We start from the raw sequence: 15,169 nt of genomic DNA on the forward strand, positions 1-15,169 counted from the left end.
TAGAAAGTGAAAACAAGAAAGGAAAAGGAGATTACCATGGATGAGATCATCCATGGTAGCCCCTAACTGATAAAGGGAAAGGGGAAAAAGGGAGGCGGCTAGAGAGAAAAATTAGGTTTAGGGTTGGAGGGAAACGCGCTTAATTAAATCGATTAGAAGCAATTGAATATAACACACTATATAAAGAGTAATTAAACAAGTCAAAGGCCGAAAATTTGAATTTCTCGTCGAAAATAGTTTTTTGGTACCTTTTAACGAAACATAAATTTAGGTTGATATATCCCCACAAAAAAAAAATTATAAGGTATATCCTACAAAATGCCCTATTACCCTGGTATGTCCCGATAAAGAAGCTCTTCTTTTTTTTATTGATTTTGATTTCGTCTACAACAAAAAAAAATTATACCAGAACAATTCAAAAATTGCTTCAATTCTTTGTTATTTTATGTACTACTGATGGCGCTTCCATTATTTGTTAAACAATTAAGAATTTAGGAACAGCTCAACTATGCATTTTTTTTAGGGAATGCAATATTTATTCTAAAAGTCAGTCTAAGGTGGATTTGACAATTGACTTCTTATTTAACCTATATGTTCCAAGGGATAAATATAATGGAACAAATCGTGTTATAAATACCAGGAACCTTAACCCAATTCTCACAAGTCACAACACAAGTACTTACCAATTACCATCAAAAAAAGTTGTCGCAAGTACAAAAGCAAAACAAAGTTGGAAAAAAAATGGCCAAAACCACTACTTTCGGCCTTATCGCCATATGGCTTATGGTCCTTCTAATTGCAAACACGGGTGAGTAAGAATCAATATACACCTCCATATTTGCATCTCGCATCATTTTGCTTTTGCTTTTTCTTTTTTCATCTTTAACCATACTTATATAATGATAATATAATTAATAAAATCATATTCCTTCCATTTTATTTAAATTTACTCACTCCATTTTGAGGGAGAACCAATGAGAAAGTATAAAAATATGAGAGAGAAAAAGGTGGAGAAAGAAAATGAAAAGTGAGAGAGAGAAATAAAAGAATGAGTTAAAATATTAAAAAGTGAATGATATAGGTGGAAAAAAGAGGAGAAAGTAGATGTGATATGTTACCAAAAATAAAATAAACAAGCAATGTGGGTAGATCAAAATGAAACTGAGGGTGTTTGGTATGGAAAACGTAAACGGAATGGAAGAATTTGGATAAGGAGGGGAAATGGAAATGATAACCGTTACCTTTAATTGTTGTTTGGTATCTTAGTGGAATGTAAACAATTGAGAGGATTATGATTGAGGAAGGAAACGTGATTTGTTTCCACTAGTTTGATAAGGGTAACAAATGGGGGGATTATGTTTTCCCTTGGAAACGGTATTTGTTACTTAACACTCATACCAAACAATTAGAAATGGAAACACTTATTTAAATCCGTTTCCTATATCAAAAATTTCCATACCAAACACCCTCTAAAAAGAAACGGAAGAAATATGAAATTACGGTATTTACCTTCACGTCCTCTCTTGTTATCCTCACTCTTGTCTCAATTGAACACCCTCAAAGTAGAGATAGTAAGACCTTTGTGGAAAGCATGTATTCCAATACAATATACTTTGTTGCAAAAGCCATTGCTAAACACGAACTACTTTACTTTTCCTAATTTAGCTGCAAGTCAATTTTCACCTCGAAAATATTGAGTGCAACATTTGATTTTTCATTATCAAAGTTCATCAACCTCGACCCTTTCTAGATAAAGTAATCATTTGTAACAACTTCTTTCCCTAAATCTGTTTTCAGTAAATGTGAATATAATAAGTACCACTTAGGGTCTATTCTCTTCGGCATATTGCAACTAAACTGAGCTGATTGTAACTGAACTGAGCTGAGCTGAGCTGAACTGAACTGAACTGAAAGAATTAAATTATAACTAATAGTAGTGATAATAATATAATATAATATTATTTAATTAATAATAAATTCATAATAATGATTTGTTATTAATAATAAGTTATTAAATAAAATAATAATTAACCGATTATGAAAACTAGTTAATGTTCGATAGCACTATTATTTTGCCTAGTAATTCAACTATCAAAACGTGTATTTTTTTTCATTTCAACAATGACAAGTATTATTGTTGTTATTTTAATAATATTATTGTTATCATCTATTAGAAAGTTTGTACTTTGAACAATGACAAATATTATTACAATGTGTACTTCTTAGGCTTAAATTATCATTTCAATATAATTAGCCGAATCATGTAGAAAAAAAGTATTAGCAAACTAACAATTAACAATATTAAAATAATAATAGTAATATTAAATGCAATAGTAATAGGAGTAATAAGAACAATAATAATATAATAATAATTATTATAATCATGATATTAATATTTATAATAGTAATAGCAATAGTAATAGTAATAATAATAGTAGTAGTAATAATAATGATAATAATTATTATTATCGTTTTATTATCAGAGAATTAAATGATTGAACTAAACTAAATTGAGCTGAACTAAACTGAATTTATTGCAACTGAATTGAACTGATTGCAATTGAAGTGAACTAAATTGATTGCAACTGAAGTGAACTAAACTGATTGTAACTGAACTCAACTAAACTGAAAATAAGCTGGGGAGAAAAGGCTATTAGTCCCTCATCCTTTTTATATGCTACATTTTCATTGAATGGTTGTCCAAAATTAATAGCTACATTCATTTTTTTAAAAGTGCTTCCCATTAATTTCTATCTATAATTACCCCTCATTTTCTATATGTAACTGCTTTAAATCTTTTGTCAAAATAGAATGTAGTGTATCATTTTTTTTTTAAAACAAGCGAGTATAATTAACTAGTTTGATGAAATGTGCATGGCTTTTTTTGCTAGAAATCCAAACTGCAGAAGCACAGAGGCAGCCTACCTGTGGATGGCTAAGAATTGGGACTTTACATAGATTCCGCTGCAACACCAGGTGCAATGACAATTGCCGGAACAGGAGGCCGCGAACTATTACTGACTCAAGAGGCAGATATGGTCGTTGCACTGACGGTTCTGGCTTTACTCGCAGAGTCTGCGAGTGTTACTTCCGTTGCTAAGCTTAGCTTAGCGACTACTTATCATCCAACTATCATGTGAAAGACTCCTGCAGTTCAAAAAGTGTGTGTAATATGTACTCCACTCCAGTCTCCGTTCATGTGAACTATAGTTTATAAATTATGATTTATAGTTGTGTAATAAAGTGGAGTAAAGTAACCAAAGAATTATTAAAGTTGTTGTTAAACCTATTACTATGTGTATGGATTAATAAAGACAGTGTTGTTGTTGCGTGTCGAACTTTCTCTCTTCTCTTGAGCTTTTCATTTCAGTCCTTCAATGGTACGGTGTTTGACTGCTGACCTTTGCTCAATTTCATATCGTTTTAGAGAGTATTAATTCTTATGGAAATACTGCTGACTGTTGCTCATTTTCAAATGGTTTGAGAGATTATTAATTATTATGGTTAGGGTTATTATGCTGAAGAATGGGAAAAACCCAACACAGAACAGAAAAAACGAAGAAGATTAAGCAATATAAGTAGAGTCATGATACGGCCTGAAAAGTAATAAAGGTAGACATACAACATTTTATGGAAAAAATCAAGAAAAAATGCACCGACGAGTATGTGAAAATCCACTATAAAAAAACATAAATTCTAGTTTTTTTTTGTCACAATGGTAAAATTTGAACATTAGACATATTTGTTTTTTTTGGCTAGTTAAATTTCGTTGGTTAAGTCTATATCATCTAACCAATTAACCCTCCTCTAAGGTTTTTGACATTAAAATTGATGAGCCATAAAAGATTGGTACTTATTTTTATCTATTTTGTGTTGATTATACATTACTTTTTTTTAGGGGAAACATAGAAGCAAATATATTAAGGAAGGGACAACTTGTCCATGAGTACATAAGGACCTACTTCTGAAGGGATATGGCGTTCCCAACATTGTTGAGTTCCAAATGGGACGATTCTAGCTAAGTGAAGAGCGACGACACTATTACGTGCCTACATACATGAACCCATCAAACTCCAACGAAATCCCTACTAAAAGACAAAACATCTTGCATAATTGAATCAAGATCATATAAGTAGAAAGCTTCCTTCGAGAGGCGAGACACCAATGACAAACAATCGGTTTCAGAGATAACTCTTGACAGATTATGGGAATGAGCAAGCTTCACCGCAAAGCATTGAGCTTTTCCTTTGGCAACCTCCGGAGACCACCATGCTCTGACCCTCCTCGCGGCAGCCCACAACACTTCCTCCACATTCGTGCTGTCCCAGCTCTCAAATAACTCCAAGAACCAAGTGACACTCTCAGAAGGAATTAACTCCTCAAATCCACCCAACACCATTACTTCCTTCGCTGCCTCACACTCGAACAGTAGATGTGATGTTGTTTCAACATGATTTTTGCACAGCAGACAAGTGTCATCGTTAGTTAAATGATGATATTTTAGGAGTGACCTGACGGGTAATGTTCCAGAGCACACCCTCCAAAGAAAATGTCGAACTTTCGGAGAAACGTTCAAGCCCCACAAAAGAACCCAAGAGTTAGGTAAGTTGTCAAAGTTGCAGGACTTACCAATCATATACATTGTTTTGACAGAATATACACCATTTTTAGTGAAGGCCGAAGAAATAGAATCCGGCGGTAGTCAGTCACTAAGTGGGATTACGAGTATGGCTCGTGCATTATTTTCAGAGAAATCATGTAATATTTGATCCGCACACCAACAACGGTCATTAGTATCTAATAGATCACACCTCTCTCTCGACCCCCTTCAATATGATCTCCCTCTAAAAATCAGTTACCATCATGGCTAACCCAAGCGTCTTCCCAAATCCGAATGCTCTTTCCATAACCTACCCTCCAAAGCAACCCCTCCTTCAACAGAGATTTTGCTCCCCGGCCAAATACTTCTCCATGAGTAACTACTCATAAGGCGAAGGATGACTCTAAAAAAGTAGAATGGGGGTAGTATTTAGCCTTCATAACTAAACCAAGTAAAGAATTCGGGGCTTGTATAAATCTCCATGCCTGGCGCCCAAGAAGGGCCTCATTCAAAACTTCGAAATCACGGAATCTCATACCTCCTATGCACTTTGGATTGCAGAAGGACTCCCAACTCTTTCAATGTATCTTCCGTTTTGCTCCCCGTTGCCCCTCAAAAAATCTAGTCATAGCCGAATGAATGGATTGGATAACAGACATGGGAACCTTGTAAACACTCATCAGATACGTTGGAATAGCTTGAACGACAACTTTGGGTAACACCTCTTTGCCAGCCCGAGAGACTAGTTTTTCTTTCCATCCTTGCAGTTTCTTCCATATTAGATCTTTCATCTCATTAAAAACCAATTTCTTCGAGTGAACCATCGGTGTAGGGACCCCTAAATACTTCCAGTGCCTTTCAACTTATCTCATGGCCAGGAAATCAGTCAACTCTTGCACTACAAAAAAATTTGGCTATAGAGGCACATCATTTGGCCGACTTGCCTCTAAAACCCCCTTTTACCATCACATAAACATGGTTGCCTCTAAATTTTATGGTTTTTAGTGTCAAGTATATTCTGGTGCCTCTAAAGATACATTTCAGCATCAGACGAATGTTGGTTGCCTCTAAAACCATATTTTTAGCATCACATGAATATTGGTTGTCTCTAAATCCATATTTTTAGCATCACATGAATTTAATTATCTCTAAAGCCATTTTTTTTAGCATTAACAGTTTAGTTAGTTGTCTCTAAAGCCATGTATTTAGCGTCACATGACTTTAGTTGTCTCTAAAGCCATTTTTTTCAGCATCAACTGTAGTTAGTTGTCTCTAAAGCCATGTATTTAGCGTCACATGAATTTAGTTGTCTCTAAAGCCATTTTTTCAGCATCAATTGTAGTTAGTTGTCTCTAAAGCCATGTATTTAATGTCACATGAATTTAGTTGTCTCAATAGCCATTTTTTTCAGTATCACAGATATTATTGTTGCATCTAAAGATATTTTTAAGTCACTTGAATTCAACTATAATTCATGTTAACTAAATAAAATAAAATTTACCTTATTTGATCTAATTTTTAAGCTAACCTATTTGAACTACTAAACTCCACAAAATTCTTAAAATTCAATTATTGTTTTATAACGCAAAAATCATTTAAATATGTTACGTATTTTTCTAGATATGTCGGCAAATCAAATAGGGATACACAAAGGTTGGCAAATTCTCATACCCCACATCGCTACAAGAAAAACTATCATTTACGTCCAGATTTCTCGTCGTAAAAGGGCCATTTCTCGTCGTTAAAAGCCTTTTACAACGAGAAACGCGTGCGGTCGTCAGTTGTCGTAAAAGGCTTCGTCGCAAATAACTTAACAACCAGATTTAGTCACTCGTCGCAATTGCTCTTTTGCGACCAGATTTACTTCTCGTTGCAATTAGTTATCATTTACGACCAGTTTTCTCGTCGTAATTTCTTAATAAAAATATTTAAAAAAAAAATAAAAATTAGCAACTATTTAGAGTTCCTAATTTCATTCCAAAGCCTAGATTGAAGGTTTAACTCGAAAAAATAGAACAATAACACAATTTGATACCATTTGAATTCCCAAAAAATTAGATATAGAAATCCAATATTTATATTCCTACACTTGGAATTATTACAAGCTACTACTACTACAAGTATGAAGTCTCAAATATACATATAAGATACAAAAACTATTGTAAATGTACAATTGAAAATCTTTCCAGGGATCTTATTTAGAATTATACAAATAAGAATTAAAAAGAAAAAACTAAAACCTTAAAACCTAATTTAATAGGAACATTCAACAACTAATACAAATAAAATCTTCAAACAGCAGAAAAACATCAGCTTCAATTAGTAAATCTTCAAGCAGCTTCAAACATTAAAAATGTATCTTCAAAGAGGAACCTAATACAAATAAAATCTTCAAACAACAATCTTCAATCAGCAGGACGGACAACTGCTTCAACCTGAAACAACAAAAACAGAGAATTGAACACGAATAACAGGAAAATTAAACAGACAAACATGAACATTAAAAACCAAAAAGGAGAAATTTCAGCAAAATTAAACTAAAAAAACCCATGAATTTGAGATTCAACAGGAACATTCGACCTAAATTCAACAGGAACATTCAACAGACTTGTGCAACAGCAAATTTAACCTAAATTCTCGAGCAAACTAATCCCAAAAACCCCTTAAATTGAACCCTAAAATTCAACACAAAAACGCCTTTCACCATCATGCCTCAAAGTACAACATTTCTTTAGCTTTCCATTAATTCTAACTCTCCTATGTTTTATCACATATAATCAATAACGCCTCGCCACGAAAACTGCATACTAGATGGTAACCGACTCTCGAAGATTCTTTCTTTATATGAAAATGATCAGGCAACGGATGCAGTAAGCAAGAAACCATCAAACCATCACTTTGATCACACACTATGTTCCATTATTGCACAGAAAATTACAGAGCAACGCACTTCAAAAATTCTTTAACATACTCCACTCATAAATTCAAAAAATAGACTGAATAATCCTTTGAGAACTGAGATCATTATATTATTGAGCTAATTTATAATTTTGAAAAGGAAAGAAATGATGGGAATTCAAAATTCCACTAACGTTGCTAGTTAGGGTTTTTAATTGAACAAAATTATCCCAATTTTATATAGTAAAATTCATCAAATTAGTCCAAAGTGATATTCAATTTCTCAAGCTGCTCTACCCCGCGCCGAAGAAAGACCTGGGAACGAATGGACAAAGATAAATCCTCCTCCATCCTGTTGCGGATCGAGGGCTCTATCATTTGATGATGCCATGTGAATCGCTAGAAACATGTAAAGTGTATGGCTAACCCAATAACGAAAGTTTCGTAAGGGGACTGGAGCAGGCTACCATGAGACAAAAGATCTTCTTTCTAAAGAGATTCGATTAACCTAAATTCTCGAGCAAACTAATCCCAAAAAACCCTTAAATTGAACCCTAATATTCAACACAAAACGCCTTTCACCATCATGCCTCAAAGTACAACATTTCTTTAGCTTTCCATTAATTCTAACTCTCCTATGTTTTATCACATATAATCAATAACGCCTCGCCACGAAAACTGCATAGATGGTAACCGACACTCGAAGATTCTTTCTTTATATGAAAATGATCAGGCAACGGATGCAGTAAGCAAGAAGCCATCAAACCATCAGTTTGATCACACACTATGTTCCATTATTGCACAGAAAATTACAGAACAATGCACTTCGAAAATTCTTTAACATACTCCACTCATAAATTCAAAAAATAGGCTGAATAATCCTTTGAGAACTGAGATCATTATATTATTGAGCAAATTTATAATTTTGAAAAGGAATGAAATGATGGGAATTCAAAATTCCACTAACGTTGATAGTTAGGGTTTTTAATTGAACAAAATTATCCCAATTTTATATAGTAAAATTCATCAAATTAGTCCAAAGTGATATTTTCAATTTCTCACTAAATATAAACAAACAAACAAATTTAAATATACACAACACTTCAAATAATCAGATTGAAAAAAAAAACATGGAATTGCCGGAAAAAAAAACAGAGAGATGAAAAATGATTTTACCGGATCTGGTCGTTATTGCTTATTATTTACAACGAGAAAAAGACCGAAACAAAGACCAAGAGAGAAGGTGCGTGGTGGACTGATGGAAGATAGAGAGAGAAAGGGGAGTGATACTGGAGGCTGATGGTTGTTTTAAGCTTCCATATTGTGTGGGAGATTGTCAATTGGAAATGAAGGGTTAGGAGAAGGAGGTGGGAGCCGTTGATGATATATATAGCTAATCAAAGGTGGAGATTTGCTTAGAGCGTGTTTACATGGATTATGATCTTATGGATTGATGACATGGACATTATTCCTGCCACTTATTGGAGTTTGAAATGTTTCAAAATTTTTGACGGTTTTATGCTTTTCATTTTTTCAGTTTCAAGTTTGAGTTTTTTTATTATTTTGAACCACTTATCGTAATCGAGTCATTTATATAAATTCAGTAATTTATCCTATATTTGTAGTCAATATATAATACTCCCTCCGTTTCCTAAAGATCTTCCCTCTTTCCGTTCAAGTGTGTTTCCAAAATCTTCCCTCTTTTACTTTATTCCTTATTTGTAACTTTTTTCCCCATTTATACCCTCTCATGTCCCTATCATATGGTCCACCATTACATTATTAATTCACTTTTACTCCCTTTCTCTCTCATACTTTAACCCATTTTATTTGTTTATTTATCTTAACCCCTTTCTCTCTCCTACTTTACCCAACCCGCACCCCACACAAGTGGATTCTCCTTGGTATCTGTAGGAACAGTAACAAGGAAGATCTTTAGGAAACGGAGGTAGTACTTATTATTATTATTATTGTTAATTATACTGTTAGAGCATATTAAGAGTCGATACTCATTAATAATCAATGCGTATTAGCTAGAATATTTCCAATATTATTCTATCGTACTAAAATATTAAGCTTACTAATAATATAACCCTAGATTATAAAACTACTCACTCATAATTGAAATAATAAAGCAAATAATAAAGATAGGAGAAAATCAATATAACCCAAAAAATATAAATAGCAGATTTACTTATATAGCAAATAATCGAGTCATTTACGTGAAATATAGTATAACAGTATACTTATATTGATGTATTATTGTATCAATGAGGTTTAAGCCATAGGTTTTCTTGATCGAGCATCATATCAAGATCTTGTTAATAAGCAATAAGATTTAATCAATTAAGATATTGTTAATGTGCAAAATGATACAGGAATTTAACAAACCTCCTTATATGTTATGATTAACTTAAATGGATCATTGTTATGCTGAACTAATCTATTGAGTTACAATGTTCTACATCTGTTGCATCCGAATTAGATGTTTTTGGTTCCATGATGAATTTAACTTACAGTGATTAACTTAAGTATGGTATTGTTATTATCTTGAATTAAACTTAGGGTATTGTCAAAGTAGTTGTTTTGAGTTTCAATATAAATTCAACTTAGAGACGACTAACTTAAACAGAGTATTGTTATATTGAACCGATCTGCTAAGTGACATTGTTCCACATTTGTCGCAATTGAATTAGATGCTTTCGTTCTGAAATGAATGCAACTTAAATATGATTAACTTAAGTAGAAAACTGCTGTTATTATCTTGAAATAGTTTATCGCCTTACATGTTGATACATCTAATGTAACATCAATTTTGTTGAACCCTAGTTTTGATGATGACACAGAAACAAAGATGCAAACTAAGTAGTGAACTAATGAGTTATTTAAGTGTATGATGTTTAAGGTATCAATGAAAGGAACTGGGAGAATACGAAGTCAAGGAAGAAGTCAAGAGAGGATTTCAAAGGCTAAGTAAAGAAGTTTCTAGGTTGATACTGGAGCAAGCATTGGATCAAGAAGAATAGAAGCTAGGCGTTTTATTTCTAGTTCCAATGTAAAGGAACAAAGTAAGAATGGTAAGGATAGTGGCAGCTTATTTGAGAATGAGAGTTTGTACCTTTGTAAGGAACAAACTAAGTGGCACTAATAGAATATGTTAAAGGAACTTAGTTAATAAAAGGAACTAGAATTAGGCGTGCAACAATATAACGGTTAAAAATATATTGAGTAAGTCATGCCTAAATTATAGGAAATTAGTTATATCTAATTTCAATATAAAATCAGTTTTAAAAAAGAAAATCTGTTTAAGAAAAAGATTTATTTTTCGGAAAATAAGAAAATAAATATCCGGTTTTAGAAAGAATTTGTTTAAAAGATATTATTTTCTTAAAGATTAAAAATTCAGTTTTAAAGATAAAAATGTTTTTATAAAACTGATTTTCGGATAAAGCTCAAGGAACTCCTATTCTTAGGAGTAGTGGCTAAATATATCCACGTTCATTTATAGTTCATGGGATCATGGGACATGATGTGAAACGTGTTCCTTAGGGGAAGGAACATCATGGGTTAATGGACTAAACATGTACTCTAGTTTTAATCCCACGTTCTTCATGATTAACACTATAAATATTGAAGTCTAGATAAGTTCCAAAGTGTGTCTGACTAAGTAATTAAGTGAGTTTAACTAATTAAGTGTCAGTGCCTTCATTCTCTCATAATAGCCATTTATTTTGCCTTCTTACTCTAATTCCACTAAGCTTATTTCGATCATCAATTGTATTTTGGTTTTTGGGGTAAGGGAACTTTGAGTGAATATCTGTAAGAGAGAGGCTTTGAGTGAAGCTTGTATGTGTGAGAAAACTTCGAGTGAAGTTGAGAGGAACTGCTGTTAAGGGAACAGTGGCTCAGGAACTTGAGTTTAGGAACTCAAGGTGTGGCTCGAGTTAGAATTAGGTTGTAACAAAGTTGTTTGGCCTAATTAGTGAAAGTGTTGAGTTTAAAATCCCTAGTGGTCGAGGTTGTTTCTTCTTGTTGGGCCCAAGAAGTTTTTCCTCGTAAAAATCCCTTGTGTTCCTCTAGCTTGTTTATTCGTTTAAGTTTTAATTTCCGCAAAAAGTTACGTTTATTTCTACACCTACAATTCACCCCCCCTCTTGTAGTGTTCCTAGGGAAATAACAAATTTCTTTCAATTTGACTAAGATATATGAGTTTCGAATTGAATATAACTTGTTAACGATTAACTTGGATGGAGTATTGTTGTCTTGATTTAACTTATCGATTCACATAGATATATACGTCGATTATATATTTTCAGTTTTCAAATGCATAAAGCTTAATGACCTCAACTTAGATTTAATTTAAAGGTGGTCGATGATTAAAAAAGCTTAAGCAATGCAACAATTGTTTTCCACTTTCAATTTTTTTTATATAGTTAGACTTGTACCCATATGGCCATATCTACATCAATATAAAAGAGATCTTTACGTTACAGGTTGATCAACGGAGTACTTGGTACAGAGATAAATATGCCTTTTCAACCATTAAAGCAAGTACCTGTTGGCTATTGCATTTCCTATTAGGCTCTTATATACGAAGGTGTGCATGTTTACTAGCTAGGAATAAGAACACTATCCTTTTCTACACCAACAATGATAACTACCATTTCTGCAAGTGATAACTACCACATTTGTTTCTTTTTAAGTGTAATACTTTGATTTTGCTAGCTACTATTCACATATATACTTTGACTCTATTTTTTTTTCTTAATATATAAAAATAAAAATGATATAAAGTTGCTCGGTTTGTTTTAATAAATATATTCATAATATCAATTTTGTATAACTTTTACAAATTACCTAATTAGATATATTAATGGTCAAAATTGTGTATTGGCAAACATGAAAGTGAATCTGTTGTAGTGATTTAGATACAGAGGAATTATATATTTTGGCAGAATCTCTTGCCCCTGACTCCCTGATGATAGTTGTATTGTTGGGCGTTAAAAAAAAAAGATAAATTTGTGTTGTTTTTTTCCCATAATAAATTATCGAGTAATTTCATAATAAAAATATAGATAATTTAAGTTTTGAATAAAATAATTAATTATAGCTCTAATTCCCACCATGATTGTCGATACGCATACCACTAATCGAGCTAAATGTGGTCGTCCAGCCCCTAGTTCATTGGAAACTCTTGTACTATCAACAAGGAAAACAAAGACATCAAAGCTAAAAATTAAATTAAAACAATTTTGAGTCAAACAAAATTATAGTAGTACTTCCTTTGTGCCGTATTACATATTTAAGTCGACTTCTTCGGTCAAAGTATAATAATTTTTAAAACTTATTATTTTTAAAGGATTTAATGAGATCTGATTTGATGTTTTGAAGTTATAAAATTTTCATCAAAAATGTTTAAAGCCCCCCGCGCGCCCTCATATCATTCTGGTTTTCATTTAACTCTCATTTCTTCATATCTATCTCTCTCCTAGGTTTTCTCTTTCCCCCTCACTTCCTTCTCATTTCTTCTTCACTATCTATCTCTGAAGAACCGTTGCTGCTGCTGCCGCAGCTTTTTACCACCGCGACTACTGCTTTTTACCACAGCGACTGCCGCCTCCTCTACTCACTCACCGACGGTCCTTCACTCTTTTTCTCATCTGCACAGGTATTTTTTCTGTTTTCCTTTTTTTTTCGATTGAATTGGGATTTTTGCTTAATAAGTTGAAAATCTTGGTTTCAATTTTGGGGTTCTTGTTTCGATCTGAATTTGGGGGTGAAAATTTCGAATTTGGGTGGGTTATTCGGGTGGATTAGGGGATTTGGGTTCATAAACTAGTTCGAATTTTGTGGGGGTTATATACTTTTGTTCAAAATTTTTGGAATAAATCGAATTCATAGCACCATTTTCACCAGTTGACAAAACTGGATGTCCAATCAGACTATTTAACACTGCTGATTTACCCGCACCGACATTGCCAAGTGCGACAGCATTGAGGAAAGTGGAGTTACAGTGAGACGACGACACAGAAGTATCATCAACATCTTCATCAGCGAGCACAACAGCAGCTTGGCGCATTGGGGGTTAATTTTGGGGTAAAATTGAAATTAGGGTTAATTTTAGGGTATAATCGAAATTAGGCTTTTCATATATTAGTTCGAATTTTGGGAGGGTTTTCTATTTTTATTCGAAAATTTGCTAAGTTTGGGTTTGGTTAAGTTCCGATTAATATGTTCTACTGAAATTTCGTTTTTTTTGGGTTTGTTCTGAATTTGAATTCTGGTTATTGTGAAATTTCGATTTTGGGTTTCATTTTTGGTATAGTTTTGCAATTTCCAGATTTATGTTCTTTTTTATTTTGTAATTATTGATCTTTTTTTTGGGTTGAATTTGCAGATTGAATTGCGTTCAAGTTGAAGTTTTATGTTGAAGATTCACTGAAGGTTGAATGTCGGTTGAAAATGGAATTTGTACATATTTTTTATTTTTTTTTTATTTCCTCTTCTAAATGTTTGTATCAATTCGTCAAAATTGTTAGTAATAAGATCATACTTCTAGTTTCCTTTATTAATTTATAATGTTATTTTTTTTGTAGATGTAAGAATGTGCTTGTAACTGTTACTGTACTAATAACACAATGTTGACGCTTACAAGTATCTATATAGTAGCTTCAAATTGCGACATCTTCAATTGCAATGATGCTAAAAAGCCTCAACATTTCGAAAGCCTATGAGTGTCGTTAATTATCGGGCTAAATGTTCGCTGCTTCTTTAGGGAGTCGATAATTTTTTATTTCGATGCTTATAAACGTCAAAAAATCCCAAAAAATTGTCGAAAATGTGGAAATTCTAGTTGTTGTTGCATCTAAAAACATCCTTTAGCGACAGACTTATGGTTGCATTAGATGCAACTTAAAATTAGAGACAAACTTATGGTTGCCTCTAAATATAAATGGCCTTATCACCAATGTAACATGTGTGCCCCAAAAAGGTGGCATTAGGGGCAACCTATAATTACCGACTGGCTTGTGGTCGCCTCTAAATGTAAGTGGCTTTTGCAGCACTATAAGTTCTGTGCCTAAAAAAGGTGGCATTAGGGGCAACCAACAATTAGCGACATGCATATGGTTGCCTCTAAACAGAAGTGTCTTTAGCGGGACCATAACTTGTTTGCCTCTAAAAGGTGGCATTAGGGGTAACCTATAATTAGCGACGGACTAATTAGAGGCAGCGAGAAAATTGCTTCTAATCACCATTAGAGGCTACAAATATATATTTAGATGCAATTTTAGATTGCCTCTATATGTAGTTTTTTTTGTAGTGTTGTTTCTGCGCAGCACTCACACCTCTACTAAAGGATACTTCCGACTTTTGAATATTAATTTTCAGTCTGGACGCAACTTAATATATACTTGTTGAGAATATCAACTATCCTTTTTTTTATTGTACTTTCTTTTTTTTATGTAATACTTGATTGTGTCTTGATTAATCAAATATTTGATGATATAATTTTCTTTTTTTACTTTTTTCAGCGTGAATGTGCTAAGTCTTGTGCCTCGTCCAAAAAAAATACCAAGTCTCGTGCTCAATTTTTTTTGGCTCCATTTTTATTTATTGCCTCCAACATTCTAGTTAATTTTATTATGATTTATTTGAGTTTGACTTTCTTTC

The 15,169-nt window shown here is 33.0% G+C and overlaps 1 long non-coding RNA gene across 1 annotated transcript; it reads left to right on the top strand.

Annotated features, from left to right (window-relative positions):
* Window positions 1–552: 552 nt before the first annotated feature.
* On the top strand, window positions 553–3,338 carry LOC104897008 (uncharacterized). The gene is made up of 2 exons (XR_790559.3): window positions 553–808; window positions 2,892–3,338. It is a non-coding gene; the product is annotated as an uncharacterized LOC104897008 (long non-coding RNA).
* Window positions 3,339–15,169: the final 11,831 nt, after the last annotated feature.

This window comes from Beta vulgaris, chromosome 6 (assembly GCF_026745355.1).
Source record: "Beta vulgaris subsp. vulgaris cultivar EL10 chromosome 6, EL10.2, whole genome shotgun sequence".
In the NCBI taxonomy this organism is placed as follows: Eukaryota; Viridiplantae; Streptophyta; class Magnoliopsida; order Caryophyllales; family Amaranthaceae; genus Beta; species Beta vulgaris.